This window comes from Gorilla gorilla, chromosome 22 (genome assembly GCF_029281585.2).
Source record: "Gorilla gorilla gorilla isolate KB3781 chromosome 22, NHGRI_mGorGor1-v2.1_pri, whole genome shotgun sequence".
Lineage (NCBI taxonomy): Eukaryota > Metazoa > Chordata > Mammalia > Primates > Hominidae > Gorilla > Gorilla gorilla.
In genome coordinates, this window is record NC_073246.2 from 24,833,454 (window position 1) to 24,848,882 (window position 15,429).

Below are 15,429 nucleotides of genomic sequence, written 5' to 3' on the forward strand. Positions count from 1 at the left end.
AGGGAGAAATTGGAGACTGTTGTTGTTGTTGTTGAGTAGATGAGTTTATCAGGACTTACATATCAGGGAGTCCTCGGTGGCAGTGAAATAGCTCTACAGATCTGTACCGCTAGTCATCTCTAAGCTGCTTATTTTTTTTATTTTTTATGTATTTATTTTTGAGATAGGGTCTCACTCCGTCACCCAGGATGGAGCACAGTGGTGTGATTATGGCTCACTGCAGCCGTGAACTCCCAGGCTCAATTGATCCTCCTACCTTAACATACTGTGTAGCTAGGACTATAGGCTAATTTCCACATTTTGTAGAGATGGAATTTTGCTATGTTGCTCAGGGTGGTCTCAAGCTCCTGGGCACAAGTGGTTCTCCTGCCTCGGCCTCCCAAAGTGCTGAAATTACAGACATGAGCCACCGCACCCAGCTTCTAAGCTGTTTTTTTTTCTTTTTTCTTTTTTGAGACAGGGTCTCACTCTGTTGCCCAGGCTGAAGTGCAGTGCATCAATCTTGGCTCACTGCAACCTCTGCTCCCCACCCCACTGCCCATGACCACAGGCACACATCACCACCTCTGGCTATTTTTATGTATTTTCACAGAGACAGAGTCTCACCATGTTCCCAGGCTGGTCTCCAACCCCTGAGCTCAAGCAATCCACCCTTCTTGGCCTCCAAAAGTGCTGGGATTACAGCTGTGAGCCATTGCATCCTGCCATCTAAACTACTTTTAAGCGAATTTTCTTCATCTTTGCATATGGTGTTTGTGCAGTGAGACTGTTTTTCTTCACATTTCAGAATGTTATTATTTCTATTGATTTGTCATTTTAAGAAATAAGTATGAATCCAATGAGCATTGATAGAAAAGAAAACCTCAAATATTTTCTTATTTGTTTCGTTGTACTGAATAGAAATTTTCTCAGAATAATGAAGGCAGAAAAAAAGAAATATTTTCATGCTTATGGTGTCATAGTTTAGCAGGGTGAAGTGAAAAGACCCTGAACAAAGGAAGCCAAGAGTTCTGGCTGACCAAACAAACCAACCTTCCCTAAAGAAGAAACGAGACACATGAAAAAATGCTCAACATCACTGGCCATCAGAGAAATGCAAATCAAAACCACAATGAGATACCATCTCACACCAGTTAGAATGGCGATCATTGAAAAGTCAGGAAACAACAGGTGCTGGAGAGGATGTGGAGAAATAGGAACACTTTTACACTGTTGGTGGGACTGTAAACTAGTTCAACCATTGTGGAAGACAGTGTGGTGATTCCTCAAGGATCTAGAACTAGAAATACTATTTGACCTAGCCATCCCATTGCTGGGTATATACCCAAAGGATTATAAATAATGCTTCTGTAAAGGCACATGCACACGTATGTTTATTGTGGCACTATTCACAATAGCAAAGACTTGGAACCAACCCAAATGTCCATCAATGATAGACTGGATTAAGAAAATGTGGCACATACACACCATGGAATACTATGCAGCCATAAAAAAGGATGAGTTCATGTCCTTTGTAGGGACATGGATGAAGCTGGAAACCATCATTCTGAGCAAACTATCACAAGGTCAGAAAACCAAACACTGCATGTTCTCACTCATAGGTGGGAATTGAACAATGAGAACACTTGGACACAGGAAGGGGAACATCACACACCGGGGCCTGTTGTGGGGTGGGGGAAAGTGGGAGGGAAAGCATTAGGAGATATACCTAATGTAAATGACGAGTTAATGGGTGCAGCACACCAACATGGCACATGTATACATATGTAACAAACCTGCACATTGTGCACATGTACCCTAGAACTTAAAGTATAATAATAAAAAAAAAAGAAGAAGAAATGACCACAGTCGGATAACTCTTAACTATTTTCAATTCTTTCAGTGTTTTCCACAGAAACAGCAAAAGGGCATTTCTTAGGCCTGAAGTGGGTGCCAAACCAGCAATGGAACAGAAACTTGAATAACCTTTCCTTTAAGAATACATATTGTGCGAAGAGTTTTGTTGTCCTCATAGGAAAATTAGGCTACTCTGAATAGACTATATGTGTGTGTGTATATATATTCATACACACATATAGAATATAAATAGGAATAGAATCGAATATATATGACCATACATATATGGTATATATGAATATACGTATATGAATAGATATCATATATGATATATGTGTATCACATATATAAAAGGCAGGAAAAATATAATATCCACTATATTTTATTCTTTGATTGCCCGACACCCACATACCATTCTTCACATTAATTTATTTCAAAATTTAACCTGCCAAACAACAATGCCTGTTTGACTGAGTTTACATTCATTGCCCACCCACAGAAATACAATGTGATGTGTTCTATTTAGCACATTCTAGGACATAGAGATAGTGCTTTTCTCATCTCATACAATGTCTCGGTATTATATCAAAGTAAACTAAAAGGCAAATGTATTCATAAAGACATCTACATAAAATGTTAATGCGAAATAAAAGTAAAAATGATGATACAAGTAAAAAAAGTGATAAATTAATATGCTTGCCTAGACATACACACACAAACAGTATAAAGATGGGATTATAAGCACAGGCTATGGTCTTCATGTAACTCATGTAACTTATTACGTAATGTGTTATCTTCTGAGATTGCTTTTCATGAATTTCCATATTATAACCCTCTCCATATTCCCTTTTGCTTTAGCCAGCATATGGAACGATTCTACTTATTACCAGAGGTAATGTTCAGCTTTGATTTTAAACATTTTTTGTAGCTTATGTTAGGATCATTTTCTGTGTTTCTCCATGGCTGTACTGCTGGCGTGATAGGAAAGGAAGGCACACCAACATATTCTTGGGATATGGTCAGGGTTCATGTCTGACACTATCTGGTACCTTTAATCCTATTTTTGCTAAAAATGCAGAACCAATAACTCTAAGCAGAAACAACCCTGTTTTACTACTTGTTTACCTCAAATGTTTAAGTGAATGTTTTTCCCACTCAGTGGCATTATTCATTTTTTTCCATGATCCAAATATTCTAAACACAGAACAGAAAACATTTTTAATAGAAATTGTTTGAATAAGCCGCATTTCTTACAACTTTATCATACATTGGTGGTTTTATGTGTTGGATGTGTGTTCATGTTTTCCAACACATACATGGGTTCCCATGCTTCTCTTTCTTAATCTTTCTGTTTTACCTTGCCATTCCTTTTTTTCTTATTTTTCTTTTCCCTATATCATAGAACTGATAGTTTCATTGACTTAGTGTTTAATATAAACACGTTTGGCATTCTCTCTTTTTGAGTATAAAGATGTACAAGTAAAGCATGTTGTATTTCTATTTTAATCTAAAATTCTAGAATAAGATGGTTCTCAATTATTTTAAATACTTCTCAGTCTAGATATAATAATGCGCTTTCCAGTTCTCTTGAGGAATTTTGCATTTCATAAACAACTACAAACCCACAAATGAAACATATCACAGCAGGTGATAAGCAGGGTAGGAAATTTATAAAATATGTTATTTCTAGATATATTTGAAAGTTAAAGGAAAATGGTCCTCTTATTAAACTTTGGTTGTTAAAGAAGTAGATAGAAGTAAAAGAAAGTAAAATTCTAGCTTCTTGAATTTTAGTCTAAGTGGAATAGAAGTACCCGAAGTTCTCACCTTGATAAAATAGATTTCCTCTGTTACATTTTCATGGTCAACAAATTTACAATGTTGAAGTGGAATATCAAAATGCTTTTAGCAATACCTACAGATGTGAGACATTATAATAGAGCTTTGCTTAGGATAGCAATGCCAAAAGATATGTAAATGTATAATTTTTGGCCTTGGCACAGGAAAAATGACTGACGAAATTTTTGAAATATTTTCCATTACAGCATATCTGTTGGGGTAGAATGGTTTGGGTTTACTTAATTTCACAGCCTTTTCATAGTAAGAAGAATGGCCACAATTTTTAGAACTGTAGGGCCTCAAACATGAGTCAGATGATTTTAGGTAACAATTTCTACCATAATGGAATAAATTTATTTTATTAAAAATATGGTAATCTTATAAATTATGATACAAGATATTTTGATATCCAGAATTTGTACTTCCCAAATCATCTTTGAAAGTAATTGTGCAAAGAAAACTTATTTCAGGCCAGGCGTGGTGGCTCACGCCTGAAATCCCAGCGGAGGCCGAGGTGGGTGGATCGCGAGGTCAAGAGATCAAGAACATCCTGGCCAACATGGGGAAACCCCGTCTCTACTAAAAACACAAAAATTAGCCTGTAGTCCCAGCTACTTGGGAGGCTGAGGCAGGAGAATCGTTTGAACCCAGGAGGCAGAGGTTGCAGTGAGCTGAGATCATGCCACTGCACTCCAGCCTGGGCGACAGGGTGAGACTCCGTCTCAAAAAAAAAAAATAAAAATAAAAACCTATTTCAGAGAGCAGACTTAAGTTACTATAGTTTCAATTCAAGAAATAACACAGGGTTTTAAAAACATCTTTTAATAGAGAATATAAAAATCATTTTGATTGAAAATTTAACCTATTAGATTTTTCAAATAGATAAATGTTATTTAAAATACATCTATTATTATTATGACAACATGATTAGAAAGGTTTTCATGGAAGATTGTGCTTCTTAGCTAAGGATATTTTAGGTAAAAATCAGAAAAGAAAATTGCCTAAAAATTCCTTGAGAGAAGTTACAATCTTCTTAACTATTTTCTGCTCTCCAAAGTGCCTAGACTAGAGAAACGTACTTCAGGAAACACTTGATACATACTTGTTGATGACTGAAAGAAACTCATGTACTATTATAAAGTTAATAACTAAATACAAATATGTTTGACCACTTTTTTGTAACATATATTTTATATTTAGATATTTTCACCATCTTAAAGACATTCACACAGAAGGATCAATTCCTGTAGGAAAACAAGAAGTAACAAACTCATTGAAACACATATTTCGTAATTTTTACAAGGGTTTTGCCCTGATGAGCGGGTTTATGTTTTGGTTAATACTATGTATTTACATGAGTATAAACATATTTGACAGTTTTAGACATTCTTTCTTTTAGTACTGAAAAACATTAATAATTCAATCAATGATTTATACAATTTTAATATGATTAATATAGACTTATATGAAAGAGATCTTAACTTTAGTGAATTTAAACAATAAAAAACTGTAATATAAAATCACTTTTTAACACAAGTGAATAGATATCATTGGTATGTTCAGTCATGTAAGAATGACGGAGAACCAAGGTTTTAATTTTCGTGTTAGCATTCAGATTTAAGTAATTATTAAGGAAATTTTTCTCAGTATTTTATAGAGTTAAGAGTATTTTTAATTATTCATACCAAAAAGAATACAGCAGAAGTTTTATTTAAAGTAGAAATATTTAATTGTGTTGACTTAGGAAGAGACGGACATATTGCTTAAATTAAAAATGGTTTATATTTACAAACTTTAAACTCTGGCTACTCATAAGTTCGTAACATTTTAAAGTCATAGCCTCCAAAGGTGAAGAATAAGAATTCAAATTCTGGCTGGGCACGGTGGCTCAAGCCTGTAATCCCAGCACAATGGGAGATCAAGGTGGGAGGATTGCTTGAGCCAAGGAGTTCGAGAAAAGAGGGCAACATGATAAAAACCCATCTCTACAAAAAATACAAAAATTAGCTGGGAATGGTAGTGTACGCCTGTAGTCCTGGCTACCTGGGAGGCTGAGGTGGGAGGATCACTTGAGCCCAGGTCATCGAGGCTGCAGTGAGCCATGATCACACTACTGCACTCTGGCCTGGGCAACAGAGTGAGACCTGGTTCCAAAATAAAAAAAAGTTAAATTCTGTTAAAATGGTAGGATTGGTAGGATGGTGCAAAATAAAGATAGTGTAGACAGACGTACATCAACATCGATGGTTAAGACATCATGTTCTTTGGAGTTTCTAAGTATGAAATGACTTTTACTTGTAAACATATAGTTCATATACACCTAACATATAATTTATGATGTTACATTTATATGTCTTTGATTATGTTGACACTAACTAGCATTTGCATGCAGACATTTTTTCTTTCTTAGTAATATCCCCTGCTATGAAATTTTATCTTGAGTCTATCTAACATTTATAAAGTCTTGAAATTGGATAATTGTTGCTTCTCTTTTAGAATTACTTTCGTTATTTAGTACAACTCTGATAATTCTAGTAGTAAATAACTCATACCTCTTTACATAGAAGAGTCTTTGTTAAGGATAAAGTTTCCATAGTTGTTGTTCAATGGGTATAAAGTTTCAGTTATATGAGACAAATAAGTTGTGGATGTCTGCTGTACAACACGGTGCTCCTAGTTAATGATACAGTATACTATAGCACTTTAAAATTTTAAGGGGTAGATCTCATGTTAAGTATTGTTACCACAAGTACACAAATGAAAACTGACAAGTGCTGGACATGTGTATTACCTCGATTGTGATGATAGTATCACAAGTGTTTGCACGTGTCTAAACTTACCAAATTGTATACAGTAATATATGAGGTTATTTGTATATCAATAATACCTCAATAAAGCTGAAAAAATGCAAAAGAAAGCAAAAATAAGTAAATCTGGGTTCAACATTCAATATTGTTTATTCAAATCTGGACCAGTGAACAACAAACCATTATAACTGAGAAAGGTAGAACTGACATTTCTAGTTAACAACTATGATTCCTGTAGTCAGATTTCCTGAGTTAGAATCCTGGGTTAGAATCCTTCTCTGCAAATTGCATGACTTTTGGGTGATTACTTAATCTCAATGAACAACAGGTATTTTATCTTGAAAATAGGGATGAAAATAACCTCTGTTCAAATGATGTAATTAATGTAACGTGATATAACGAAAACAGTTATAGTACTAACATGCTGAATAAATATTAGTTTTTATTATCTCTTAAGAGTGCTCATTCTGAATATGTCCAATTCTAAGGATTTTCTTTTCTTCCTTATTAAGGAATGCAACAGTGATGACAATTATACATTGTTTTCTCTGAAGCTGGACTGCCTGGAATCTGCCGTGTATCAGCCATGGCCTTACATTAATCACTTGCCATTTCTAAGCTTCAGTTGTTTTTATTTAAAATGTGGTAAATACCAGTGAGTGCTTAACTCCCAGAGTTTTCTGAGGTTTAAAGAATCAATATATTTAAAGCCATTTATAAAGAGGTTAAGGCATATTTATCATAATTATATTATATTATTTAATTTTAAACACCACTGTTTTATATTTTAAATATATACATACTTTGTGAATTTTAATTTTTTATAGGGAAAAACATCATCTGAAACTGTTGTCTTCCTTTCAATATGAAGAAAAATGCAGAGCTATTTATAAAACTTTGACCAAACTTTGATTTTACACCATTTTGTACAGTAGGATGGCAAGATTAAACTAAAGCAGTTAATCTGTCAGGCATGGTGGTACGTGCCTGTATTCTCAGTTACTTGGGAGGCTGAGGCAAGAGGATCAGTTGAGCCCAGGAGTTCTAGTACAGACTTGGCAACAAAGTGAAACCCTGACTCATGAAATAAAAAATAAAAACAAACAAATAAATAATTAAAATTTAAAACTATAACTTCATGGGGAAAACATTCTATCTAAAAACAAACAGTTCTGTAAAACAGTAGAAACTTTTTAAGTACTTATTAAAATATTTTTAGAATTTAAAAACTGCCTGTGTAAACTGTAATACTATATAAAAGCATGTGAGACACTAGCTTAAAAATAATAATGAAGAATATGGCTACAATCAAAGTTATTATAATTCCTTTTTCCTGTACTGTGCAACAAAAGAATACATAGAAGCAAAGAAGAAGGAAAACAGCTATAACAACAAATAATAGGCAGCCAGAAATTTACATGAAAAAGCTTGATGGAAAAGAACTACTGTGTAGAAAATAAAAGAAATAGTATAAAGATGTGCCTTTTAAATAGAAAACATACTTAAATTCCATCTTCAGAAATAATTCTAAATCATATTTAATAGTACAATAAATTTAGAGAGGCAATTATAGTACACTGCATGCCAGCCTATTAATAATTTTTAGGCTGACCATTTAAGGAAGCAAAAGTGTTTTGAATAGTTTTTCACTTTTCTTCGTCATGACCGAACTGCACTAGATTTAGTCTAGTGCTGATTATCACCTCTCAAGAAATTCTTTACCCATTGCATTAGTTTTCTTCCTTCATTCTTTCTTTTGCAAGCTAACATGAGTTATTCTACAGCGAATAATGTGAGTATAAGGTAACACCCATTTTGACCTTACTCTGCAGTCTGAGAATTGTTGAGCATGCTAGTGATGTGAATTTGGGTTCTATTAGAATATGAATTATTCTGGTCATTATTTACTGAAAAGAATTAGACATTAAGATAAAGATATGCGAGACAAGCAAAAAGGTGTTACTAAGACCCAGGCTCTTAGTACACAATAACTAATTTTTGTCCTCCTATTTAGATACTTTGGCTTTCATTTTCCCCCCAAATTTAGAGTGCAGAGATTGACAGAGAACATACATTCTGATTATTATTACTAATTGTACCACAGGGTTCTGATATCATGAAGTGTGAAACTGGAATACCACAGGTCTGGTTATTTATTTTACTTAGGTAATTCTAGATTTTTTAAAAGATGTTTTATTATAACTTTAATTTTAAATCTATATTTATGTTTCATTTGTTCATATATACAAAGCTGACAATAACTAAGATTGTTACTTTCTAAGTATTAAAGATTTGTCTTTAATTATTTGGACCATGTTCACAATTTTAGTGTGTTTAGGTTATATGTTTGACGTAAATTCATTTTGTAAGGATAAAAACAATAAAACTAGCCTATAATTTTATATTTTAGAGATAATTGTCTATAATATTTTTGTTGTGACATTTAAAAATGAGTTACAAAACTCACTTTATGCTGCTTTTTTCACTAAATAAGTACCAATGCATTTTTCTTGCAATAAAGAATATATATGGCATCAAGTTCAAGAATAGATAACATACACTGAGTGATTTTTCCCATTTATATGTATTAATTTTTTAAAAGTTGTTTGCTCTTTTATTAATTTTTAAAAATTATTTTTATAAATGTTTCTTAGTACATAGGAGGTGTATATATATATTAACACAGTACATGAGATGTTTTTATATAGTATGCAATGTGAAATAACCACATCACGAAGAATGGAGTATTCATCCCCTCAAGCATTTATCTTTTGACTTGCAATCGATCCAATTACACTCTTCGAGTTTTTGAAAAATATACAATTAAATTATTATTGACTATAGTCACCCTATTGTGCTATAAAGTAGTAGGTCTTATTCATTCTTTCTATTTTTTTTTAACCCATCAACTATCCCCAACTGCTCCTCAACATTTCCCTACCCTTCCCAGCCTCTGGTAACCGTACTTCTGCTCTCTGTATTCATGAGTTCAATAGATTTGATTTTTAGATATCACAAATAAGTGAGAACATGTGATGTCTGTCTTTCCATGGCTAGCTGAATTCACTTAACATAATAATCTCTTTAGGTGTCCTTTACAATTTCCTTCATTAGTGTTTTATAGTTTTCATTAATGAGATATTTTACTTCTTTGGTTTATTCATATGTATTTAATTTTATTTCTTTCTGTTGTAATTTTCTTTGTGTCTGTTTCATCCATGTTGCTGCAAAGGACATGATCTCATTCTTTTTTATGCAGAATAGTAATTCATTGTGTATATTACCACATTTTCTTCATCCATTCATCTATTGATGAACACTGAGGTTGCTTTCCAATCTTAGCTATTGTAAACAGTGCTGGAACAAACATAGGAGTGCAGCTATCTCTCTGATATACTGATTTCCTTTCTTTTAGGTATATATCCAGCATTGGGATTGCTGGATCATATAGTAGCTCTATTTCTAGATTTTTGAGGAACCTCCAAACTGTTCTTAGTGGTTGTACTAATTTACATTCCCACCGATTGTGTACAAATGTTCTTTTTCTCCACATCTTCACCAGTATTTGTTATTGCCTGTCTTTCGGAAATAAACCGTTTTAACTGGGGTGAGATAATATATCATTGAAGTTTTGATTTGCATTACTTTAATGACCAGTGATGTTGAGCATCTTTTTATATGACCATTTGCCATTTATATGTCTTCTTTTAAAAAATGTCTATTCAAATATTTTAGACAATTTTTTTATCAGATTAGCTGATCAAAAGTAGCTGAGACTACAGGCATGCGCCACCATGTCCAGCTAATTTTTTTGTATTTTTAAGAGACGGGGTTTCTCCATGTTGGTCAGGCTGGTCTCGAACTCCCAACCTCAGGTGATCCACTCGCCTTGGCCTCCAAAAGTGCTGGGATTACAGGCGTGAGCCACCACGCCTGGCTGATCTTCACACTTTTTGACCACTCAGAGAGAAGTCCATCTACGTACCTCTTCCCCCGAATTTCTTTGTCACCAATTTTTCTCTCATGCTTCTTCCAAGTCCCTGGCCATCCAGCCAAACCATTGGCTACAGTCCATTAATCAGTATATAATCACACATCTGGTCATTTCTCCTTCAACGCAAAGTGCACAACCAGGTCCACTGCTCAAAGTTCTGTCCACTGGGAGGATTTCCTTTCACTGCTGTGCTTCAGGGATGTCCTAGAAAGGGGCTGTAATGCTGTAGCTGTCCACTTTTGGGTGGTGCCTGCATATCATGCAGAGCCATCTGTGAACCAGGCCCTAGTCTTCTCTTCCTCTGTCAACTGATCATAGGGAACTCCCCATGAGGCCATCGGTGCAGGCTGGGGGAGAGAAGGCAAGGTGGCAGGAGTGAAGACCATGGGCATTTGAGCCACTTCCTTGTGTAACTTACTTGTGCCTTCAGGACCTGCTCAAGCCCAATCACATATATACCACTTCCAAGGTCATCCAAGACCTGAGTGGGTCTAGAGGTGCCATCCAGGAGTCAGGGACTGGAGTCAAAAGTTTTAGAAGTCTACCTTGTATTCTATTGTACTGTAGCTGAGCTGGCACTCAAACCACAGGACACTATCATTCCCACTCTTTCCAAAGACAGAGGGGCTTCACTCCATAGCCACTACAACTCCGGGCTGTGAGGAGTACTGCCAAACTACCACCGATGTACCCTTAAGGCTCAAGGAAGGGCTCTTAAGTCAGCTTGTTGTGAATGATGTCTGGCCTGGGACTTGCCCTTCAGGTCAGCAGGCTCCTTTCTGGCCCAGGGAAGGTCCAGAAGTTCCATGAAAAGTTCAAGTCCTGGAATCAGGGACCCAAAGAGGTTACTTGGTGCTCTACCTTCCTGTGGTTAGGCTGGTACCTAAGGTTCAAGACAAAGTCCCCTTTACTTTCCTTCTGCTTTTCTCAAGCAGAAGGGGTTTTGCCTTGTAGCCACTATGGCTGGCTATGTACTGAATTTCACTTGAAGCCATCAAGTCAGCGGTTCATCCAAGGCGCTCGATTTAGGACCTGGGTATTGCTGCTGGTTATTCAGGACCCAAGGATTCTTCAATTACCAGGTGTTGAGTGCTGCCCAGACTGGGTTCTTTCCTTCAAGGCAGTGGGTTCCCTTCTGGCCCACGGTATGTCTAGAAATGTCATCTTGGAGCTAGGTCCTGGAAAATGGCCCTCCCAACTCTAACCAGTATCTTATCCTGTTGTGGCTGGGCTGGTATTCTAGATCCAAGACAAAGTCCTCCCCACTCTTCCTTCTCTTCTCCTTAAGCAGAAGAAAAATGTGTTTTTTGGAACTTCAAGCTGTGCAGCCTGGGGTTAGGGTAAGGGTGATGCCAGCTCTCCCTTAGTCACCCCAGCTGGTGCCTCAGTATGTCACATGCCCCTCAGTCCACTGTCTCTGGGCCTAGTTCAGGACTCACCTAATAGTTGCAGTCTTTACAGTCTAGACTGCCTTTCAAGTTCTCTTGGAGGCACAGAGCACTTTGACTCACAGTGGTGGTTTGCATCTCTTCAGTGCCTCTTGAAGCGATATGGAGTTTACAGTGTTAAATAAAACCAGGTGCTATGAGTGCTCACTTGATGTTTGCTTCTAACGAGGGTGTGTTTATTTAACTTTCATTTTATTTTAACATTTAGGTTTGGGGGTACACGTGAAGGTTTGTTATATAGGTATACTTGTGTCATGGGGGTTTGTCGCATGAAGGTGTTTTTTTCTGTGTAGACAGTTTTAACTTGGTGTCTTTTGCGGGGGCATCGAGAAGATGGGTGGAGCTTTCTATTTTGCCATTTTGCTCCACCCTGTGTTTCCAGAGTGTTAAGAATGAGTCAGAAACTGTTCTTAGCCATGACTTGTGTTATGTCATTTATTCTTCATGAGCCATCTGTTAAACTAAATTTGGTGTGAGGATGCCTCCTACTTGAGACCTTATGTAATGAACTGCAACCTAACTTAGCATTTCAACTATCTGAGAGCCTAACTAGAGTATACTTTTATAACAAATAGCTGAGGCTCAGCCAATCACAGCAGTCAAGATTCAATCAGTCACAGGCAGCCAACTTATCAGACCATGTTCAAATAAGGTAGCTGATGGGCTCTAATCAATGAAGCTGCCTTTAGACCTCATTTCTGTTGTCTGTCCATGAATGCTGCCTGCCCACATTGGAGGCCACAGCTCTCTGAAGCTCTTCTCATTCTGAGGGTTGCCTGATTCACTGATCATTCTTTGCTCTGTTAAATTCTGCCAGATTTAATTTTCCCAGAGTTTTTCTTTTAACACTCTTTCTGAGATAGGTGGAGATAACATGATCATCAAATATTATTATCATTTTATTCTCTTTCCCAAATGAAGACACTGAGTCACAGACAACAAAAGAACTCAGCCTACTTCTAACAGTAAATTTGAAAGTGAGAATTTGAAGCTAGGTAGTCAGGATTGTGAGCCTGTACAATTAAACCCATGCTTTGCTTATTTAAAGCCACGTAATGTGTGAACTATGATTTATTTAAATTGATACTTCAAGTTTTCAGTGTCTTTTATTTGAAAACAAAACTGTCATTGTAAACAATACCAAATCTTGCCATTAGAGAGTATGAATTTTTTTAAGAATTCTATAAGGTAGATATATTTTAAGTTTTTACTTCATTTGCACTCCTTAGATTATAATGGAGGTAAATTATCTATGAAATTTCATTGGTAAATTTAATCATTCTTCTGCGAATTCATTTCTGAAGTTTTCAAATTTCTCTCATTAGGTTTGTTCTTGTTTTTCTTGCATACCTGAGTTTCCCTTCACTTCTTAAAGGACATGAACACAGCCTCCCAATGCCTTGGTTCTTTCCCAGAAACACATTTAAATACTTGTTGAGAACAAATAACCACTGAGTACACATAAGACTATCTGTTGCCAACCTTTCTCTATAGTGTCTGAAAATTTTTATACATTATCTTAAGAAACAAAATGGACAGATATAAAGGCAGTATAACAGATGAAAATTTAAGTGACCTGAATAAATTATTAGTTATTGCCTGTCCTAAAAAAATGATAACTCAGTGTCATAAAATTGTAAGTTCCCTTTATTTTATAAATCAAGGCAATAAAAATAAACCATGACATGTTTTGAGGAAGGTAGCAGTTAAAAAGATGATTCTAAAATTTATCTGGTAAAATAGGAGAGTGAGAAATAAATGCAAATAGCTATGAGAATTTGGGGACAGGGAGATTGACAAGGGGTATACTTTTACTAGACAATAAAACATAGAATATAGTAATTGAAACATTTATAGTACTAACTGAAGAAAAGATGAGTCAATAAAAATAATAAAAATATCTGAAATAAATACAAACACGAGATAATTTATTATAAGAGAGATGAAACGGATACCAGTAGAAGTTAGTTTTACCATTATGTATGATGTTGGGAAAAGTTATTAGATATGTGGAAATAATAATAATAGTGATGACAGTTTTATCACTACTTTTATCATAGTGCTAGATTATACTCACATTTTACTCAAATTTAGGCATACATAGGTGTGGTCTGAGAGGGCATTTCTAATATGCCACAAAATTAGAAATATACATTATTTACGTACATTTGTCTGCATTATAATTAAATATTTCTTTGGTTATAAAAAAGAAAGTAAACAGTTTAAAAGTGTATCACATCTGACAGACAGAGGCTAACTTAATAAGATTTATAATAGTTAGCAATCAACATAATAACATAATAAGATTTCTACCTAACAAAAGACAAACACATGAACTTATAATTATTCTTTTTTTGTTTGTTTGTTTTTTGTTTGAGAAGGGGTCTTGCTCTGTTGCCCAGGCTGGAGTGCAGTAGCGCAATCTCACCTCACTGCAACATTTGCCTGCTCGGCCCAAGCAATCCTCTCACCTCAGCCTCTTGAGTAGGTGGAAGCACAGCTGAGTGCCATCACACCTGGCTATTGTTGGTTTTTTCTGTATTTTTGTTAGAGGTGAGGTTTCATCATGTTGCCCAGGCTTGTATCAAACTCCTGAACTCAAGCAATCAACTTGCCTTGGCCTCCCAAATTTCTGGGATTACAGGCATGAGCCACCATGCCCAGACATGAACTAATATTTCATACAAAAGAAATATAAATATCCAACACATGTATGAAAGCTATTTCTTAAGAACTGCAAATTGAAACCCTAAGAGATCCCAGCATTCATGTATCAGATTATTGTATTAAAAATTTTATCAATACCAAATATAGACAAAAGTACATAGAAGGAAATATCTTATGTATGCTGAAGGTAGTATAAATTTGGTTGTAGATTCCTGGTAGTCCAGAGATGATGGGAGAGAACAACCTGAGTGATAAAAATTTCCACACGGAATGGCGGCAGACCAGTTAGCCCAAGTGGTCTCAGAACAATACCCTTGAGAGAGGACATCTCAGTGCTACCCTTGGTTGTTGGAGCCCCAGTGAAGTAAGGAAAGTGTCCCTGCTGGGGAGAGAGGCCAGGCTTGGGAGGTGGGGGTGACTCACCCAAGGTTCCAAAGCCCAAGCCAGGACATGTGAGTTATTTCTTTAAACCACATATCTTGGGAAGACCCAGGCATCAGTCTTTATGTTTAAAGTCTTTGCCAAAATCCAAGATTTACATATCAAGATATCCCAAGAATTCTAGTCTCTTGGATTGTGGAGTCCATTATAGAAATCCAACCAGGAAACAAAACATTAGCTTCAAATTCTTAATAATATTCATTTTTCATAGTGGCTGTCTTAGAGCCAGGTTCTCCTCCACTGAACCAGAAAGGAGGAAGAGCACTTTCCTCTGTTTTATGGCTCTGAAGAGCCACAGCAGTTTTATCTAGGAGGAAAAGGACCCCAGATTCCTAGGTTTTTGCATGTATCCTACTTTCCATTCACTTTATTTATGTTGGAAAGCAGTGGTTGATCC